At 40.3% G+C, this 19,522-nt stretch overlaps 2 protein-coding genes across 7 annotated transcripts in view; one reads left to right on the forward strand and one right to left on the reverse strand.

The window, feature by feature from the left end:
* The window catches only part of KCNC1 (potassium voltage-gated channel subfamily C member 1), a 130,243-nt gene that overhangs the window by 20,455 nt on the left and 90,266 nt on the right, over positions 1-19,522 (forward strand). The gene's annotated exons all lie outside the window — the stretch shown is intronic.
* The window catches only part of SERGEF (secretion regulating guanine nucleotide exchange factor), a 258,027-nt gene continuing 238,934 nt past the window's right edge, over positions 430-19,522 (reverse strand). The window contains exons 18-19 of the transcript XR_011048014.1: positions 929-1,082; positions 430-500 (exon numbers count right to left, since the gene is read on the reverse strand). The gene's annotated coding sequence lies outside the window, so the exon portion shown is untranslated. The remainder of the gene's footprint in view (positions 501-928; positions 1,083-19,522) is intronic.

Genomic DNA, 19,522 nt, shown 5'->3' on the forward strand with positions numbered 1-19,522 from the left:
TTTTATTCTGAAATAATACCAGGTACGCCCTACAGGAGCATCCAGTTGCCTCTGCTGATGTTGGCAGCTATGAGGTTGTTCCAGTTTACTCCTGTTAATATTTCTCTCACCAGACCTTGCACTACAAATGCCACGTATTAGCAGAACAGGATGAACTCTAAACCATCTTACAGATGACCAGCAGGATTTTGAAGCCTATTTCTTCTGCAGTATCTTTAGTACTGGGGAAACAGACAGCGATAGCTTTCACACTGCAAACTGAGACATTTGTACGTCAGGATATGGGCATGATCTCTAGCTAATACAAATAGGCATAGAGATGTTCAGCTGAACAGAGCTACCTGCACTTACTCTAGTTGAGAACTTGGCCTTCTACGTGGACCTCAAAAAAAATATTGTGAATTGTGACGAAGAAAAATAATTGGCATCAGGGCTGAGCATCCCTAAATTCCAGTGATTTGCCTACAAGTTGCCAAGAGGAACATCTTCAAAAACAGGACCTATAAGAACAGCCAAAAAAGAGGAGGATTTATAAATGTTTAAGATGAGTTTTAGATTGTTTTAGGTATCACTGTTCAAACTTCTACTTTTAGTATTTATGCAAAGAGAATAATATTTTTCTTGTCCGTAATATCTCTTTTTCCAGAAAGTCAAAATATTTCACAAAAATTACTTAATCCTTTCAATACCTCTAGTGAGATATGCAAGAATTCTTCCAATTTTCTCGCAAAATGTGCAAACTGAGGCACAGAAAGATCCCACTTTTACAGAGCTATTCAAAAGAAATCATTAACAGAAATGAGAAAGGAATCCTGCCTCACACTGCTTAAGAAAAATGAAAAAAACAACAACAAACAGATTTCACCAATCTCACCATTGTAAATAGGTCTAAACAGGTCAAAAGCAGTAATACTAAATCCAGGAGTACCTGTGCAGTGCTTAGTTGCAATGGATGCTGCTCTAAAACCTAGTATTTCTTCTCCCTGAGAACGGTAGCAAAGGCTCAGTATTTTCCAGGCAGATTGGCTTCTTCCAACAGACCAGCATCTTGGTCTTCTTCCCTGAATACTGATCTTTGTTCTCTAGAAAAGAAACAAATGTCTTATTAGACTCACTGAGTGCCACCAAGACACAGGTAGGGGACATAGGCTTGTCCAAATCCCCTCCTGACCACGCTCATAGAGGAGGCCAAGAATCGCTGGTCAATGCAGCCTCCAAGAGAAAGAGACCAGGCAAGGCGAGCCAGAACTTTTGAGAGGGGATATTTTGCAATTGCGATGAAAATAAAAGCTGCACCATGTTCGTCAACAGAGCTGGTCATGCTTGAGGACACGAATGAAAGAAGAATTGCTCAAGAGAGGAGGGGAGCACAGGAACATTTCAAGCCTGTCCTTAGCAGCAACATAGCAGCTGCCCTTCCCACCTTCCTCCTTGCCATCCTTTGCAGATGTTACCCTTCGTGACTTGGCCATCCCAGCTTGCAAGGTGCTCAGTTTAAAACTATCGCCAAAAAACTGAAATTCTTGTTTCTACTCTGAACCTCAGGGGCACTTAGCAGAATTTCCATCACAGTCAGTCATCTCCTTCCCCATAAAAAAGGATAGTACCAGAACACCTTCACCTTCCTTCAGCAGCCTGTGTATGGGATTGCCTAAGGGTCGCATTTTAAATCGCACACGTGTGGAATTTACCCCTTCACATTCCCATTTCTGCTTATAGCAAAAATTCAGTTAATCAGTTGACATCAGCCGTCACACATAGAGCACTGAAGCTCAGGCTTCTTGCTAAACAGAAGTCTGGGCAATAACTTTCTGACTACCTTAAACTCCTGAGGTAGGTCTCTTAAATAAAGCACTGCTCAGCTCTTCTCCTGGAGTTCTTGAGTAGTTGTTGTATTTTGTTTGCTAGTTGACCACTGCCACCCTGTACTTGCTGGTATAGCTGAGCTGAAATTCTTATCTGTGATCTTATTGAGGCTGAAATTTTTATTTTGCAACTATTTCCACTTTCTACCCAAATTAAAGAGAATACAAAGAAAGGACAATTTTATTTTCCCAATCTTTCTTAACTCGAATTACAGGGAATGATTTTAAGATAACATATGAATTAAGGGCACCATCAGCATAAATCTAAATTCTCATTCAAGACTGCCAAATGCTGCTGCTCAGGAAGAGATAGATAGAGAGATTTCCAAAAATAACTTTTCTACCATGAAAAATTCACACATGATTCCCGCCACCTCCCCTCCCCCACCAAATTATTTAAAAAGCATACTACAGCCTTTATTACTTTATTGTCTTGAATGTTATTCAGTATTTTCTTGGAGGAACACCCAGAGGCCCCAGTAAAGAACACGGCCATGCTATGCTAGCTCATTTAACTAGGGAGACTGAGCTTGTTTTCAATGGTAATTAATATGAGCAAAATAATCTTAATTTATATAGATACATACATCTATATATATATTTAAACTGTAAGAAACATTGTCTTCTTTTCTGCAAACGTGGAGCCTAGCTAGAGACTAGAAAAGGCATCTTTCTACAGAAAATAAAGCAGAGATCCTCTCCCAGCATTAACTGCTGGCACCTTGCGTCATTACACTTTTAAATTTAGAAAAGTTACTGGGATTTTTAGTAAGTTTTCATACTCTTCTTGAGCCCTGAAAAGATGAACCAATAGCAGCCTATTTATTTGTTTCTGCAGGTGTGACTTATGAACAATTAAGTAATCTCTACACATTTCTGAATATTTCCAAAGCATTCATAAAATAGTTGTCTAACACACTCCACAGCCAGCCATCTGTGGTAAGGCCATTGGCCTCCTATATCAGAGTTCAGCGATTAACCCAGTTTTCCCTTTGCTTATTCCTAAATTTGTGCCCCTCTGTAAGAAAAGGGTAACACCAGTGGAAACAGGCATTTAAATGCTATTTCTCAATACCTGTAGCTATATTTTCTTTTATTGCCTATATACTGTACAGCTTTTTCTCAGCAGAATGTTTTTCTATCATAAGAAGTCTGAAACTAAGGCAGTACGTTAATGCCCATGTATCCAATTTTAAATCCCATGCTATTCCAACATATTAAAATCAATTTTCCCAGGGAGAAGGATATTTTCCCCAAGGATGGCTGTCATCTTAGGTCTCGTCAGCTCTCAGATCACTTAGCTCACTAGTTTTTACTGATACTTCAATTATTATTTTTTAAATCATCTTTTGTTAAGGACCACCCAAGGAAAAACAGATTGAGAAGCTACTGGTTTAATAAACTGAAAACAGAATGGGTTAGAGCTTGCAAAGGCATCTGGTGAATTCAGGCATATACCGTAACGTGCTACACTATTTCTGAAGAAGAATTAGATGCCATGTTGCTTATATAGCGCACGCAGTTATTGTGACTTTCTCAGGAGACTGACTTTACACACCTCTAGTTTGCACCCTCTGTTAAGGGAAATGAATGTGGAAGCGCAGCTTTAGGTTTTATCTGACTGAAGCAGGACACATTGGCAACCGCAATACTGGGAGCTCGGAGATCCAGTGCAGCAGCCTGGATGTTATCCATCTAATTTCAGTATCTAATCTCTCTAGACACTTATAATATGCCACTCACTGGTGTGCTCCATCTTAGCTGATAGTGAAATCATTTAATAGAAGTGGGTAGTGAGGTAGGTGACAGGCTGATTGATGGCAATGTCTTCATTTAAAGCTATACAACAATACCAGACAGAGGTCTAGAGCATCTCAGGAGTAGAGCTCTGCCTAAATTTGTTGGTATCCATGCAAGTTTATCACGCCAAAGTGTGGCTTATACAATCTACTAAATCATTTTCCTAAAAAGAAGTTGAGATACCTCAAACCCGTTTCTTAAAGCAAAGAGCATCAGCATCTCACAGGATACTTACCAGTGAGATTACGGTGAGAATTATCATCTCTCCCTCTTGCCAGTAAGAATCTCCTTTTCCATTACCTTATGGTAACCAAAAAGAATACTGGCCTCTTGAAGCTACCTGTATTTTAACTGTGATCTCTAATGCCTCAGCAGCAAAGCTGGTGCTGTCTGACAACAAGCACGTACATTCACCCACACTGCTGATGCTCGGTGTCACAACTCTGTCCTGCACATCATGCGGATGGGAATCAGACAGACCTTTGAGGCAAATTTGGTGTCCATCATTTGCTACAAATAGATGAAAGGAAGCCAGCAAGCACCAAAAGCACAGATGGAAATATAGACATGCTCCTGTAGAGAGTGGTTCCTGCATATTAAAGCTTGGAAAGTCTTTGCCTCTCTATTTCTTCATGGCACTCCTGCTCGGGGATTGCAGAAAAACAGACTGGATGCCACCGGGAATGCCATAAAATGTCCTTGATGAGGACTTGATGAGTCCCATTCTTGATGAGCCTCCAGTTAAAGCCTAAAGGCAGGGTTTCATGTAAAGGAAAAGGGTGCTGTACTGAGTTTAGGGAGCAGGAAGGTCTGTTCCTTTCCCTTGTTAAGGGCCTTGAGCACATTAGGTTAATAATTCATGTCCATTTTTCTTCTCCATTTCCATTCCTTAAGCCCAGCTGGTTCTAGAGAAAGCGATGGCAGAAGAGTCCCTGTCCACCCTTCTATTGCCATGGAGATACAACCTGACTACAACCTCTGCACCCACAAATTCCCTCAAATCCAATGGGCTTTTAGTCTCTACCCAACCTCTTGTTCTGCCTTAAGGAAAAAGATAAAGGTGAATTAGGTCCTTTTTACCTCCACCAGCACTCTCATGGAAACTGAGTCCAGATAGTTTCAAACCCTCTGTTCATGAGTGACCTGCACAAGAGCTTCTGAATGCACATTTATTTAGCTCCTGTGGAAAAATCAAAACACGTTCCCCTTAATTCACAAAGGACTATCTGGAGGTGGTAGCTAATTCTGTCCTAGTTCTTCCATGCTCCATTCAAGCTCTATATTGTGGGGCTGTTTCCAATCCAACAGTAGCACAAAGAGAAGCTTTCAGTAAAACCTGCATTGTCCAAGGTGTTCAAATGGGCATAACTAAAAGCATTTCCTTACAAAAGGCTGAATTTACATTATTTGCAATGAGACTGTGACATACCAGCGTTTTACACCCTTCGAACAGCAGGGAAAGATGAAGAGAATTTTTATGCTAGTGATTGTCTTTCTTAATGAAGGAACTCTATCTCTCCCAGTGCCATGTGGTGTTGCAGTTTCTGTGGTAACGACTGACTGCATACAGAAAGAAGCAGTGGCACAGAAGTCAGTGTAAATTTCTAGCATGTAAACAACGGCTACCTTGGGGCCTGTTTTACGTACATATTTTTTTGACTTGGTTTATGTTCAATTTGTGAAAGGTAATTGTTAATGTCTACAATATTTATCACTTGTATTTTGGAAGCCATTGAGTAAGTGTCCTATATGATGTACTTTATATGCCATATTTTACCAATATGTAAATGTAACTTCTAATTCAGCATAAAATCTATTTGATTTTTGTCCATATGGGGAAAATTAATTCTTTAGTCCAGCCTAGAACATCAGACGTAAACTCTCTCAATGAAAATCACAAAGTAGAAAATATGAAAGTATAGAGTATAAAAGTATAAAATATATATGCATATACACATATATATGAGCAAACCAAAGCAAATAGAAGATGGCATGATGTGAAAGATAAGAGCAAGTAAAGCTTTTTTCTATTCCGTTTTCATGGAAGAAGTTGATGTGTGTTAATTTCAGGGACCAAACTCATGTCAGAACACCAAAGCCCTGTAAGCACTTCAAGTGACTGAAATGAAGTGATAAAGAGGACCAGGCTTAATCGCTTTAATTTAAAAATATGGTTCATATCTAGAGTTAAAGTTTGAGTAATCATACGTAAAACCTTTGAAATAATTCAGGAAATGCCTTCAGAATCAACACTGCGATGGTTGGTGCCATTTCTTTCACTACCCACCATCTACTCACACCCTACTTCTCTAGAAACACATTCTCAAAATGGAAGCAAACTTCTCAAGCACCAAGCTGTGTTTCTGGTTTACTGAATTCCTGCAGAGTACTGAAGTTTCATTGAGTAGAAACTAAGGCATCCAGACCAATTTGTTTAGTCATGAAAATAACAGGAGAATGGAAGACAAACAAGTTGCAAGGATGGAAATTCCTGAACTACTTTTTCTACCAGCTTCTCACAATCCACATATGTTTTATGAAATGTGTTTGTGTTGGCTAGGAGACAGGACTAGTTGCTTAAAAAATAGGGCACAATCATTCATTTCTCTCAGTCCAGCTCTAAAGAGTGCTCTTTAACAGGGAGATTTCAGGCTGCTGTAACCACAGCGTTCTCAACTAAAATACTTTCTTACCTGAAGGATAATAGCAATATCAAACGTCCCATAGAAATATGTTGACATATACCAGCTACTTTGCAGCCCAAATCCTACTGCAGTCCATAACAGATTTATGCTAGCAGAAGCAAGATTGAGCTATTTATGGATATCACTTGATGTACTGGTTACATGGCTGAAACCAAACAGCCCCAGAACAATATATTGTGCTTGAGCTTGAAAACCCCAGTTGTTCTGCTGTTAGATCTGACCATGGAAAAGCTGACTTCACTTGGCTGTGGTACCCATGAGCCAGGGCACTGTAATGGAGGTTTCCAGCTCGTCCTGGAGCACTGAGACTCAGCGGTGCTACAGCCACGTTTCCAGCTGGTACAGCACATTCTTTAATATTACATGATTTCAGTTTCCTTCAGTTTAACTGGAGGTGGACCTCGAATTGCTTTTCACAGGGGAGTCCTCCCAGGCAGTGCTGCACTTTGGCTTTTAGCATTTCCTTTCACAACAGGCAAGAGCTATTCCCATCACCTCCTGGCTGTTTGTCATTGCTCTCCATCACATCAGGCTGTCACCAGCAGGACTGCTACAGACCTGACAGCATACTGCAGTCAGCGCTGCTTTGCAGCGAGGGAGGTGGCCCTTGAGCAGCAGGCAGCAGCCCTCCTCTTCCAGCTCAACAGCTGCTCTGCTGGGGACAGCCTCAAGTCACCCAGAGCTACTTTCACACCAGAGGCACCAAGGCTGCCCAGTACTATGGCATAGGCAAGGAGGAAAAAAGCACAGTCCCAAAGGCCACACTAAAGATGTCCCCCACAGATTAGCTTTGTTTTAACCAATTAAAATTACACATCTGCCACGTGTCAACAGAGCCTTCACTTCTCCTCACTGTAGCTTCTCCTTCGTCTCTCAGTACTATCACATAATCTCCTCAGTCAGTTTAGAGGGACAAATCTGGGCCAAGTTAACTTTCAGTTTGGGCCTGTTCCTACTCAGGAATTTTAGATAACCCCGTATTTGAAGGCAACTAGGATCCAATCCACATCCTTGGAAAAGGATGGTCAGCAGCTTGTCTATCCAGAGGCCTTATTTTGAATGAAGAATTCAGTGCTCAGTTCAGGCACCCATTTCCGTGAAACAGATTACCTGGTAGATGCTGAACAGTAATGCTTAAGGCACCTGATGGACACGGAAAGAGAGTTTTAAAGCATCCTAAAAGTACTCTGTGCTTAGGTTTCCCAAATTTAAATAATAAAGACCGATTTCAAGAGGGGTTGGTACCTAAATTAACAAATCCCATTATGGGTTTGGCCTTTTGAGAAATGATCCTCTGGTTAAGTTTTTTAACTGTAGAACAACTTTACTAGTTGATATTTTCTAAATAAAGGAGGGAAATTAATATCCATTCTTTTACAAATTGCTAACTCTGATGTTACTGAAGTTAACACAACTTTTTCAAATAGAAATGAATGTAATTTGCAGGTTAACTACAAAGTTGCTAATTATTTGGCCAGCATTTCACTGTATCAAGAGAAACACCACTCCCTGTTTTTATCCAGTTACAGGGGAAATATATCTCATTGCTTGAGTATATAAACCATCACCTTCCCTTTGGTTTAGGAGATAAAAGTTTTAAAATTATGACTGGCTAATATTTATCCTAGAATTAAAACAGTGATAATATCTATGCCATTCCTCAGACTTAGATAATCAGACTATTATCCCAATGCAAGCAAAAAGGAGAAGCAAGGTATGTGCAAAACAATCTGGCATTTCAAGATACTAATGAATATCTTGAGATGCCATGGGTTTAAACATTTCCCCAGATATTAATTACGCTGCCCTTGGAGATCAGCAAGCATTTCATTATTGACTGCAATGGGAACAGAACCTCACCTGTATTCTATTCTCCATACTTAACCAAACAATTCATCTGGTATTGACAGTTGTCTGGGGTAGCAGGACTATTATTCTTCACTGATGCTAAATACAGCAATTGGCAACATTCTCTCTGGCCAAGTGAATTTGGGCCATCAGAGACAGCATTTCTGTAACTACTCCTGACAGGAAGAATTATTTTCTTGAGTATTTTGCCCAAGATGTTAAAGCCTGTATTAATAATTTGTGTGCTCCTAAACTGAATGACAAGTTGGTGCCAATGTTTTCTTATGGTCTTGTTCAGAATCACTTAGCGGTATAACTGTTCCTTGAAGAAGACATGTCATCAGCATAACACCCCAAAGTGTTTCAAAACAATGTCCCTGGCCTCTCCTCCTTCATATTATCAGAGTGCTGTAAGAAAGAAAGGTCCTCAGACCAGTGCCAGCTAGAAACAGACTGCTGCCACAACTATCATAATTCGTTTAGCTGAGGATCCATTTCTCATGTGCTCAGAAGTCACCATCAGAAAAGAAGACTGCTTCAGGCTGCTGCTGGCCACACTCCATCACGGAGCAATGCCAGGGCACGCAGGGACACCCCGTGCTCTTGTGGGCAGGTCAATGATAAACGAACACTTAAGGAGTAGTAAACACACGTAATCTACCTTTTCTGCCCATGTGGTTGGGCGCTGGTCAGAGCACAGTCTTACCCTGTGCTGCTGGCTTAGGCAACTGTTTCTTTCTGGGAGCAAAGATGTTCAGTAGAACAGTGTATTAATGACCAAGGTTTTGCTTTTCTGTTTAGCTGGGAGGGTTCTGGCTAGACGCAAGCCTTGGATGCCAAGAGATCTATATAAAGAGCATAGCCTTAGAGATTACGTCCTAGGATGTGGGATGCAAAACAAAACCAAACAAAAGCAAGAAACAAAGATTAGATTTATGATCCAAACCAAGAAACCCAGAGTACTTGTGGAGATTCCCATAGCAAAGGAAGAGCAATGAGTGAGAACACAAAGTACTACAAAATTGTCAGTTATTTAAGGCAGAATTGGTAAAAATTAATTGGAAAGTTTCCAAAGGATGCATTTTTGCTTTATTATTCATAATGGCAACTGCTTTGTATAAACTACCTTACACAATTGTTTTTGCCTTCACTCTGATTTATCTTACTTTCCTTGACAGATTCTGCCAGAACTGTTTAAATAATAATTTGATGTGCTACATGCAGGTTTTCCTCTGTCTGCCCTCTGCCCTCACATGCACACAACCCAGCAGCCTTACTGCAAATTGCATAGGGATCCACCGTGCAGTTTCTTTACATAAAAGGTGCTGCTTTGCTTTCAGATCAAAGAGGTTTGACTTTCTTGAATGCCATCCAGAGACACAAGAAATTCAGAGGGGGAAAAAAAGAAGACATTACCTCTATGACAGTTAAAGACAATTGTCTCCTTAGGGATACACCACACTCCGCATTCGCATTCTCTGCTTCACCTGCATGCAGAGCTTTCATTGACACTAGAAAAAGAGCCAGACAGGGAGAACAGAACTGAGAAATGCAAAACTGGTTAACAAAGTTTTTTGCCTTTTGACCACATTGCCCAGTTAAGAAAGTAAATCAATTTATTTTGCATGAACTCTTTAATTAATCTTTTCTAAAGTGCTTAGCTGTTTTTGAAAAATAATATTAAACAAGGAGATTGAGAAGGAGTACAAAGATATAAATTCAACATAAGTATTAGTTTAAATTCTATCTGAAATCAAAAGTCGGTAAAGTAAATACACATGACAGGAGCTGCAGGAGCTGATAGCCATGAATGATGTGGACCAGATGAGACTTAAGTCCATTTTAGGACAACCAGAACAGGTGTGGACATGAGACAATTTGCAACATGCCAAACATAAGAAAAGGACACAACTGGATTTGTTTGTAGTTTTGCTGAAGTTGACAAGTAACAGGGAACGATGAGCCTGTTCGTTTAAGCAGGGTGGGCACAGAAGGGCATGCCCAAATGTTACATGCAATTTTTTCAGTTGTGTGTTCAAGTCACACATGCGTGCTCCCCCAGTTACCTGGATGAAATTGGTTGGACAGTGGTTTAATCTGCCCATAGAATAACATCCAGACCAGGCACATGATTTTTCCGTGATTTGGGGGGGAGTTTTTTAGGTTTTTTTTGTTTTGCGCGTTTTTGTTTTCTTTTTAAATACACACTGAATTCAGATTTTCTAAAATGGAAGGAAATAAAACAGATGCCAGATCTTGATGTGACACTAACTCATGTAGGACAACAACGGTGCTTTCCTATACACAACCTGTTAGCTAAAGTCACTCAAACTTACGGTTAAGAGTCAGCAGCTAGACTGTTAACTTCTACGTGGTGCTCTACAACAGAAAGCTTTCTTCCCTGTGTCACCTCTGTGAAGCCATGACTTGCAGATACCCATAAAGTTCATTCAGCCAAAGACTAAGAGCTTTCAGTATACCTGAGACCACCGTACACTTCAAAGGTCATTATTTATCACCGTTCATCAATCAGGAAGCAATTAATTTTTAATGGAAAATCAAGTAAATACATCAAGGGCTTTTTTTGACATGCCACAGCTTTATGAACTGCTGGGAGAAAATGAGGTAGCCTGTAGGGAAGCAGGAAACCTTTTATTTACTAGCGAGGAGAATCCTAACAGGTCTGCCTTGTGTTGTGGTATTTAAGGTAAAACACAGCCAGATATTAAGGCAATGTTCAAAAGCACATAGCTCAAATATTTCCCTCTCTTACACAGCCTGTTTTCCTTCTTTCCAAATATTTACAGTGAGAGTTCATTTTCCCTCCTGCTTACCCTTTCACCAAACAAAAATAATGTTAGGAAAACACACTGCACACAACCAGAATAAAAAAAACAGCTGACAAATATAACGTAGTCAAAAGAACCAGTCTAGTTTAATCTCATTCTGATTTAATGAGGTGGTTTTGTTTAACAATGATTCAACTTCCTTAGGAAAAAACAAACCAGAGAGAAAAAGTGCAACCATGCTGCTTCCGAGAACCAATCCATTTACACAAATATCCTCTGAATAACATGAGAGGAATGGAAGAGACTTGCAGCCTCTCCCCTCTTAGGATATTCCTTTCTGGGCCAAGTGTTTTTGGAGGGATGCTAACCTGGAACAGAGCCACAAAGTCCTCCTACCTTGGGTCTGGCCCTCAGGCCTCGAAGTCATTTGTGCCTCCAGAGGCAAAGACTCTCCAGAAAGATCTCGTTTGTATCAGGTTCCCTTCAGACAGCCCAGGCAACTCAGCTTGGGGGACAGGTAGAGAACGCCAGAGAGGAAAAGTCCTTTTGCATATTGGGATATCACAGCTTCTGTTGCAGATGTAAAGAGACATTAGCAGCTCAGGGACTGCCTGATGTGGAGGCAGGCATTTAGCATCCAGCACATGCCAAACGAAGGGGATGGACCGTCAAATGCTCCACAAATGCTGTATCGGAGAGATCTGGATCCAAACTCTGCTGATCCTCCCCCAAGATGCAAAATGAAAAGCGCATTCCTGCAAAATGGAAATCTCATTCCTGATTCCTCCTGGCTGGGAAAGTAGGGAAATACTGCACACAGAGTAAGGTGGTTTTTCCTCTCCTAAAACATCTCAAAAATATCAAAAACTAAAGTATAATAGCCATTGAGTCTCCTCTTACCAGTCGCTGAGGGGCTGTAGATCCTGGGTCTGGCAGACATACAGAAGGGCAGATGAATATAAACACAAAGGATGAGTCTAGCAGGACAGAGAAGTTTAGAAGCCAGAGCCATGGCCCAGTGGTGCACAATCACACTCCAGAAGCAGGCACGAGGAGACCTCTGCAAGTGGGCACAGTTGTCCAACTTTGGAGCTGACAGATCACACCCTACACTGGATGGATGAGTGCCCTGGTAACCAAGAGTGAGACTTGCTCCTGATTGCTATCATACCCACATGGTTAGGGCTTGCTCACCGAACAGCTCCTGATTGGCTCCAGTTGACACAAAAATCACAGACCCTGATGGTTTTCCATGCTAAGGCAGAAAACTGAAAGGACTTCTAAGCTAGTAAGAATAAAATTATTAGCTGGAATGGAAAAAAGCCTTCCCTTCTGTGTCCCCCCCCCCCCAAATCCATCTTTCCTACCATCTTTGGCACTTCTAACATGTCTGTCTCCCCAGAACAACTATATTGCTGGGACAGGATGGAAAAACATGATACTATATTTTCTAGCCACAATGATGAATAGGATGCTCAACTCAGATTAATTCTCACTAGGATCATCTAACAAAAAATAGCAGCAACAAAATATTTCTTAGTCTTTCTCTGTGTGTTGCAGAGAACATCTAAATCAGGGGCTGTGATACTGGGCTCAGTGTTAACCATTTGGTCGCAGAGATCATAGAACAATTTTTTTTTCAGAGCTTGCTTTGTGAAGGGTAAGATCCTAAAAATACATTAGTGATGATTTTTTGGCACAAAAGGAGAAGAAATGAATTAGGAATGAGGCTTTTCTTCATTTGAATCTAACAGGAAGTGATGTTTTGAGAATAAAAAAAGTAGAAAGCAAGTCCACTGCCACCAGCATATCATCTTTATTTTACAGTTGCCACTCTGCAGTATTGCATGGATCCTCTGAATACTTAAAGCAGGTGGAAAGCCAGGTAGGCACGCAAGTATGGAGGAGTGAGTACTGATAGTGTTGGCTGGACCAGCTGGGTATGAACCACAACTGAAAATGCAACAATGCATTTCACAGCGTTTTGAGCAAACACTACGGTCTCAGCTCTTCCGTAGTCACTGGAATTAGAAGTTAATGGATCCGAGTATGTTCTCACACCACTATTACCATGGTCACTGCATTAATTTTAGATTATTGCCCTACTGATTTACAGGGAGTCCCAAGAGATAAAACCCAAACCACTGATCTCCCCACTCCTTATATCTTACTGCCAGAGAATCCATAACAGAGCTGGTCAGATTTAGCCCTACCATAATTCTACTAAGTTCAATCTGAAAGCTCTACTGTAACGTGAAATTTGGCCTTGTTTACCGTACTTAAAGTTATAAAGAGATTATTCTAAGCTTAGTATAAATCACTATGGAAAAAAGTCTGCACGCAGGAGTGGAATTTACAGGCTACTTAATGACTTATCTGTACTCTCCATTTCATTCTAATGAAATAATTGGAGCTTTCCGACCCTAAGAAATGTCTTCTGTACCAAAGAATCGTTATTAAAGATACATAACTGTGATGTTAGAAAAAAACCCAACACCAACCCTATGTCCCTTGTCCTGCAGTTCTAAAACTAAATTAAATTCAATGTAGTCCATAAGCATCAGAAAGTATTGAAAGTCTGCCAATGTCCACAGGAAGATTAGTGCTAATTGGTAGTGATCTTTGGGAAGAAATCAGTGTGGAAATGTTAAAAGGGAAATATAAAGTGGCGACTTACCACTAAGTCATGGGAAATATCTTTGCTAAGCAGTTACACTAATTAGAGAGAGAGGGAAAAAAAATATGACCCCAATCTAGCAAAGGGCTCAAATAACTTAAACCCGTATGAACTGGGCATCAAAGTTATTTAGTCTTCAGAATTAAACATGTCCTTCTTTTTTAGCTGGACCAGGGCCCAGAAATAGGAGACATAACGCATCTCTCCCTTTCATTTTGAAAACTGCTTCAATTATATTTTGGTGATCCAAGTAAGGATTAACCCTCAGTGCTTTGGAAACAGCTTTCAAGTTTTGCAGTTCTCAGTCTGCCCAGTTTTAGACTCATAGTACAAAACATTATGCTAGGTACTTGCTTGCATAGATGGCCCAGGTGCCAGGTGCCACATGAGGCACGGCATGGCACTGCAGACTCTCGGCATCTGCCTCCACCCTCCCAAGAGCTGAGACTGCTTCAAGCCATCAGCCTGTCCCTCACCCTCACTCACAGTCAAACAAAACTCAGAAGTCTTTCAGACCGCCTCTGGCAGGAGGGCATCTCACCTAGCTGAGGGGCATCTGTCCTCCCTGCCTTACCCCACAGTTGGGTCTGCCCAGGAGTGCCCGTCTGCCTTGCCAGTCTCACAGGAACCCAACCCGTTTCCTGTAATTCTCTCTTACAACTAACCTTTTCTGTAGCTTCTGAAAGACATGGCTGTTCTACTCAGGTACCATAACTTTAGTTAAAGGGCAAAAGCCTGGGATGGGGCCCTTCTCCCCATTAAAGAGCCAGTGACAGCCATTTTGGATGATTTTTCTGATCCCAGTAAGATGGGAAGATACTCAACAGTTCTGAAAAACTGGTCCATTTTTAGCTAGATACCAGCTTGCATCCCGAAGAGCCCTAAAAGCCAAATTAAGGGAAACATTCCCTGAAGTGGCATCCTATTCTGCAGTCTTGATTTCAAAGGCAGGTATTCAAGATCCTATAGTTCACTGTATTGCTTTGTCATTTGGCAATTAAGAGAGGATTTTTTTTTTGTTCATTTTATCAACTATTTTTCGCCTTTCAGAAGGCCTACAGTAAAAGACAGGTTTCACTGAAATCAAGGACAGCACTCAATGACTTGAAGCTGGGTCAGTATTTCAATTCACCTCTTCTCTTGAGGCTAATTTCTAAACATGCATAAGGATTGCATAATGGTGTGGCTCCTTTATAAGATGTGAAAATCCAAGGCTAGTGATAGGCCTGAAACTCTGGCTGTACCCTGGTCAATATTTTTCATAGAAAATGCAGACGGCATTCTCACCTCAGCACAGAAGTATGGCCAACACCACTTATCTGCTTATTCTTAGGCACAGGAACATCAGTGTTCTTGGCTGTGCTTATGAGATGATTTCAATATATTATAACACCATAAAAATCACTGAAATGCGATAACATTGTTGCACATTTATTGCTTTTAACCAGCTATAAAAACTAAAATATAAGCTTTGTTTCCCTCCATTGGTTTTGGGAGAAAGCCAACCCTCACTCCACAAAGTGTTATTTGCAAAACTATCCTACCTTGCCAAACCATCAGATGTAAACCTTTTTAAACAGTGCACAGGATATCATAAGCCCTAGATAGGCTTTGAATGACTCTCCATCTCCATTCTTTCCCTTTGGAGTCATACAAGTGCTATTTAAACATGATACATGTTTTAATACACCATCATTACTTCATCTCTTAGTCAATTACTTCCCAAGCACAACCAAAGTAATCCTTTTTGCTTAGCATTAAGGACTTAGAGACAAGGCTCTTATGGAGGATGAAGATCTGCCTTAAGGATAGCCCAAGATTTTCTAGATATCCACGGAGGAGGGATGAGATGAAGAGTGGGGTCTACAAGTCAACTAAACCACTTTAAATTCAGTGTTACACTAATTCTAATGTTATATTAACAGTGCCTTAACTGGATTGGCCTAAGAAACCATCTTTTCCTTATGAGGTATTTTTACTTCATCACTTTAATCAAAAAAAAAAAGGAAAGAAAAGGAATAGAACCTCGACTTTTAAAGAAGCTTGATATTTATTTCCAAATTAAAATCCATAACCAATATAATTTTGCTTCCAGGTTCCACATTTAAAGCTGCAAGGAAGCATACCTCCTTTTATTGAAGGATCTAAGAGATTTATGCTTATTTATGCAGAGCCTTAACACACAAAACATAGCTGGCAGGATTTTAATTTCTATCCAACTCAAATTGCAGAAAGTCCTTCCAGCCTGACCTAGCAAGACCTACTTTGAACCCAAATCAGGACTCTAAAATTAACAACAGCACCTGGTAGGAAACTTGAAAAACTGCCATTCAAAAAGGTAAGAAAAAAAACCTCTCAATTCTAAAAAGATTAGGAGAAATATCCTACCAGTAATATTTTCTTGGCTTTCAAAGAGAATGCTCTTCCTGCTTGAAATCCACTCACTTGGCAGACCAGAATTGCCTAGATGCAGTTCTCTACTGCATAAACTTTACATTTTTAGTCTCTTTACTTACTTTGATTTAGACAAAATGAAGCCACTTAAGACCTAGCAGAAAATAACCCAATTAATATTTCCCTTCTCATCAAGTCTGAAGATTAATTATGCATTCTAATAAAGGCTTAAGGACTTGTTTCTAACAGCTGCTGACCATTTTCATCTTAAACAAACAACACCTTGAAAACACATGCTTAACTTAATTGCCTAAAAAGTCCTTTCAGAGTAAATGGTTCTATTGATAGTCAGGCAGAGGAGATGACCAGAACCTGAGAGCTTAGAACCTGGCAGAAAAGAACTTTTTAAAAAAAGAGATAAAATGATCTAACTCAAAAAACTTAATAAAGCAGGCAATAATTCCTGTTTTCATGTCTTAATACTTTATAACACTTGTATCCTCTAAGCTATGTATTCTATCTAGGAAAATTTTCTAAACATTTTTTATTCCCAATTTATAAAGGAGAGAAAGTCATAGAAAAAACTGAAGCAATAAGAATTAAATATACCCAGTTCTTCTAAAGTCTCCAAATACAACAAAAAACTTACCAAAATATTTCTTTTTTTTTCCACAATGAGAGATATCTAGGCACTGTGGATCTCATCTCATTGTCCCTTGCAAAAGGAAAATTGACACTGGCACTACTGAGAATTTCAGCCAATCAAATCTCCCATGTAAAGGATGATGAAGAAATATCATTGCCTTGTCCCTAAAACAAAAAACTAACTGTGTAAGTCTATCTGCAGCCCTGAAACCAGGTTACCTAATAGCCAGATCCGATAAATACTCTCTTCAAGAAATTCCCATTTACTGCCAAAAGAATTCTATGTAAGAATGAGAAAACCAGGTCCAAAGGAGGTGTTTCTAAATAGAGTTTAAAATAGGAATATATTTATTCCAAGTTCAGTACAAAACACAAAATCAGCAAATTAACATAGTTTGTGTTGCTACTGAGTGTAAAATAAATTAGCAGGATGACCATGAGCCAGCAATGTGCCCTTGTGGCCAAGAAGGCCAATGGCATCCTGGGGTGTATTAGAAGGGGTGTGGTTAGCAGGTCAAGAGAGGTTCTCCTCCCCCTCTACTCTGCCCTGGTGAGGCCGCATCTGGAATATTGTGTCCAGTTCTGGGCCCCTCAGTTCAAGAAGGACAGGGAACTGCTAGAGAGTCCAGCGCAGAGCCACGAAGATGATTAAGGGAGTGGAACATCTCCCTTATGAGGAGAGGCTGAGGGAGCTGGGTCTCTTTAGCTTAGAGAAGAGGAGACTGAGGGGGGACCTCATTAATGTTTATAAATATGGAAAGGGCAAGTGTCATGAGGATGGAGCCAGGCTCTTCTCAGTGACATCCCTTGACAGGACAAGGGGCAATGGGTGCAAGCTGGAACACAGGAGGTTCCACATAAATATGAGGAAAAACTTCTTTACAGTGAGGATAACTGAACACTGGAACAGGCTGCCTAGAGAGGTTGTGGAGTCTCCTTCTCTGGAGACATTCAAAACCCGCCTGGACGCGTTCCTGTGTGATATGGTCTAGGCAATCCTGCTCCGGCAGAGGGATTGGACTAGATGATCTTTCGAGGTCCCTTCCAATCCCTAACATTCTGTGATTCTGTAGCTAGTGGAAATTAGGATATCAAGTGACCAATCAACACCAACAAGTATATTACTAAGGACAGAAGATTTGCAAAAGGCTTAGGTAAGTTAAAATGTAAAAAGTCTGAATTATTAAACATCAGTGGAGCAAGACTAACACAAATCTTCCATTAATCTTAATGGCAGCTACTTGTCAGCCATAAGAGTATATAGACAGTCTTCCTTCTAATTTCAACAGAATGAGCAGGAGAAGCAGGTGATGTCCTGCTCAACCAAGAATTCGGGGATAGTCCAAAGATTAATTAAGTACTCTCTTGTATGTTTTTACAAAAGAGTAACTGGTAACAGGAAAAAAAAAAAAACAAACCAAAAAAACCAAAAAAAAACCAAAAAGCCAAACCACCACCACCATAAAACACCAACAAAACACAAAAACCCAACAACTTTTGGCATATGTAGTTTTGCATGGGCTGTTGGTAGGTAGGTAGCAGCTGCAATAGCAGCTGTAATCCTGACTGTGACTGCCTTCAGCTCTCTTAAGCAAATCACTTAGAAGTGATCCAAATCAGAAATACAGGACATTTTCATTTCTGTCCTTTGATTCCCTTGCTACAAAACAGCAATAACTAATCCCCATAACTTCCCCATTATTAGAGCTGCTAAGACTTTTCCGCACTTTAAATATTAGAAGTTTTCTATGAATTTAAGCCATGGCAGGGTCCATTAAACAGAGATTAAACTAACCTGGACTACAGGATTTTACCAGTGCAGTTCTGTGGCATCCACAGCTGAGTGCAGGAAGGTAGCAGCTACACAGTGCTACGAGCAACAGCACCATAAGAAAGGTGCGCTCTGCCCCACACACAGATGAAGACAGTGAAATCCCTGTGTGGTTTTAAGAAAAAAAAAAGGAAAGCAGAAGCAAGATTACCAGGCTTGTGATTTCACAAAGTAGTTGCCTGATTTAACTGTATTCAGGAACTGACATGAAGCTTGCTGAAATAAAGGGCAGTCTTTAAACCAAGCATTATGAGAGCTCTGCTGGATGTGTGCATGTGCATTAATGACAGTTATTTTCTGGAAGAACTCTGCAGCTTTTTGTTTGCTGAAGATAATCTGAAAAAGATCTGCTGGTGGAAAACATGACACAGTGAATGCTCAAAAAAAAAACAAACTGAAAAGAAATCAACGCCCCCAAAAAACCCCAAAACAACCCCCCCCCCACCACACCCCCTGACTGAAATCCTTAGCTTTTATTTTTCACTTTTCATGGTAAGAAATAGTTGGTTATCACTCTGGGAGAAAGATACGAGCACAGGTTATTTAATAACTGCTCATTACAAGCTCCAGTACAGCTAAGAATACCTTGACAAAACCAGAAACAACAAAGTGACTTGAAATTTGATTTCAAAACCCTGCCAATGTAATCAAACAAAACCATTATTCAAGAAATATTTTGTAGTTTCTTGATCCAGCCTTATGCTTTCAGTGTTTGCAATGCATTTCTTTTTAATTAGGAAGAAAATAGCTTTCCCTCCTCACTCTCCTACATTGTACAAGCTCACTGAAGTTCAATGTTGCATGAGCTAATAAGAGGCTCTTAGTTTATGCCCTGGTATTTCTATTTGGTATGAAGCCACTGTTGTCAGGTCATTACTTGTTTTTGCTCTGTGTTCCAAATGCTGCTCACAGGATGCAACCTGACTGGGAAACAGCAGGAGCCCGAGATACAATAGTGGAAGTTCACA

Source organism: Nyctibius grandis, chromosome 4 (genome assembly GCF_013368605.1).
Source record: "Nyctibius grandis isolate bNycGra1 chromosome 4, bNycGra1.pri, whole genome shotgun sequence".
NCBI classification, from domain to species: Eukaryota; Metazoa; Chordata; class Aves; order Nyctibiiformes; family Nyctibiidae; genus Nyctibius; species Nyctibius grandis.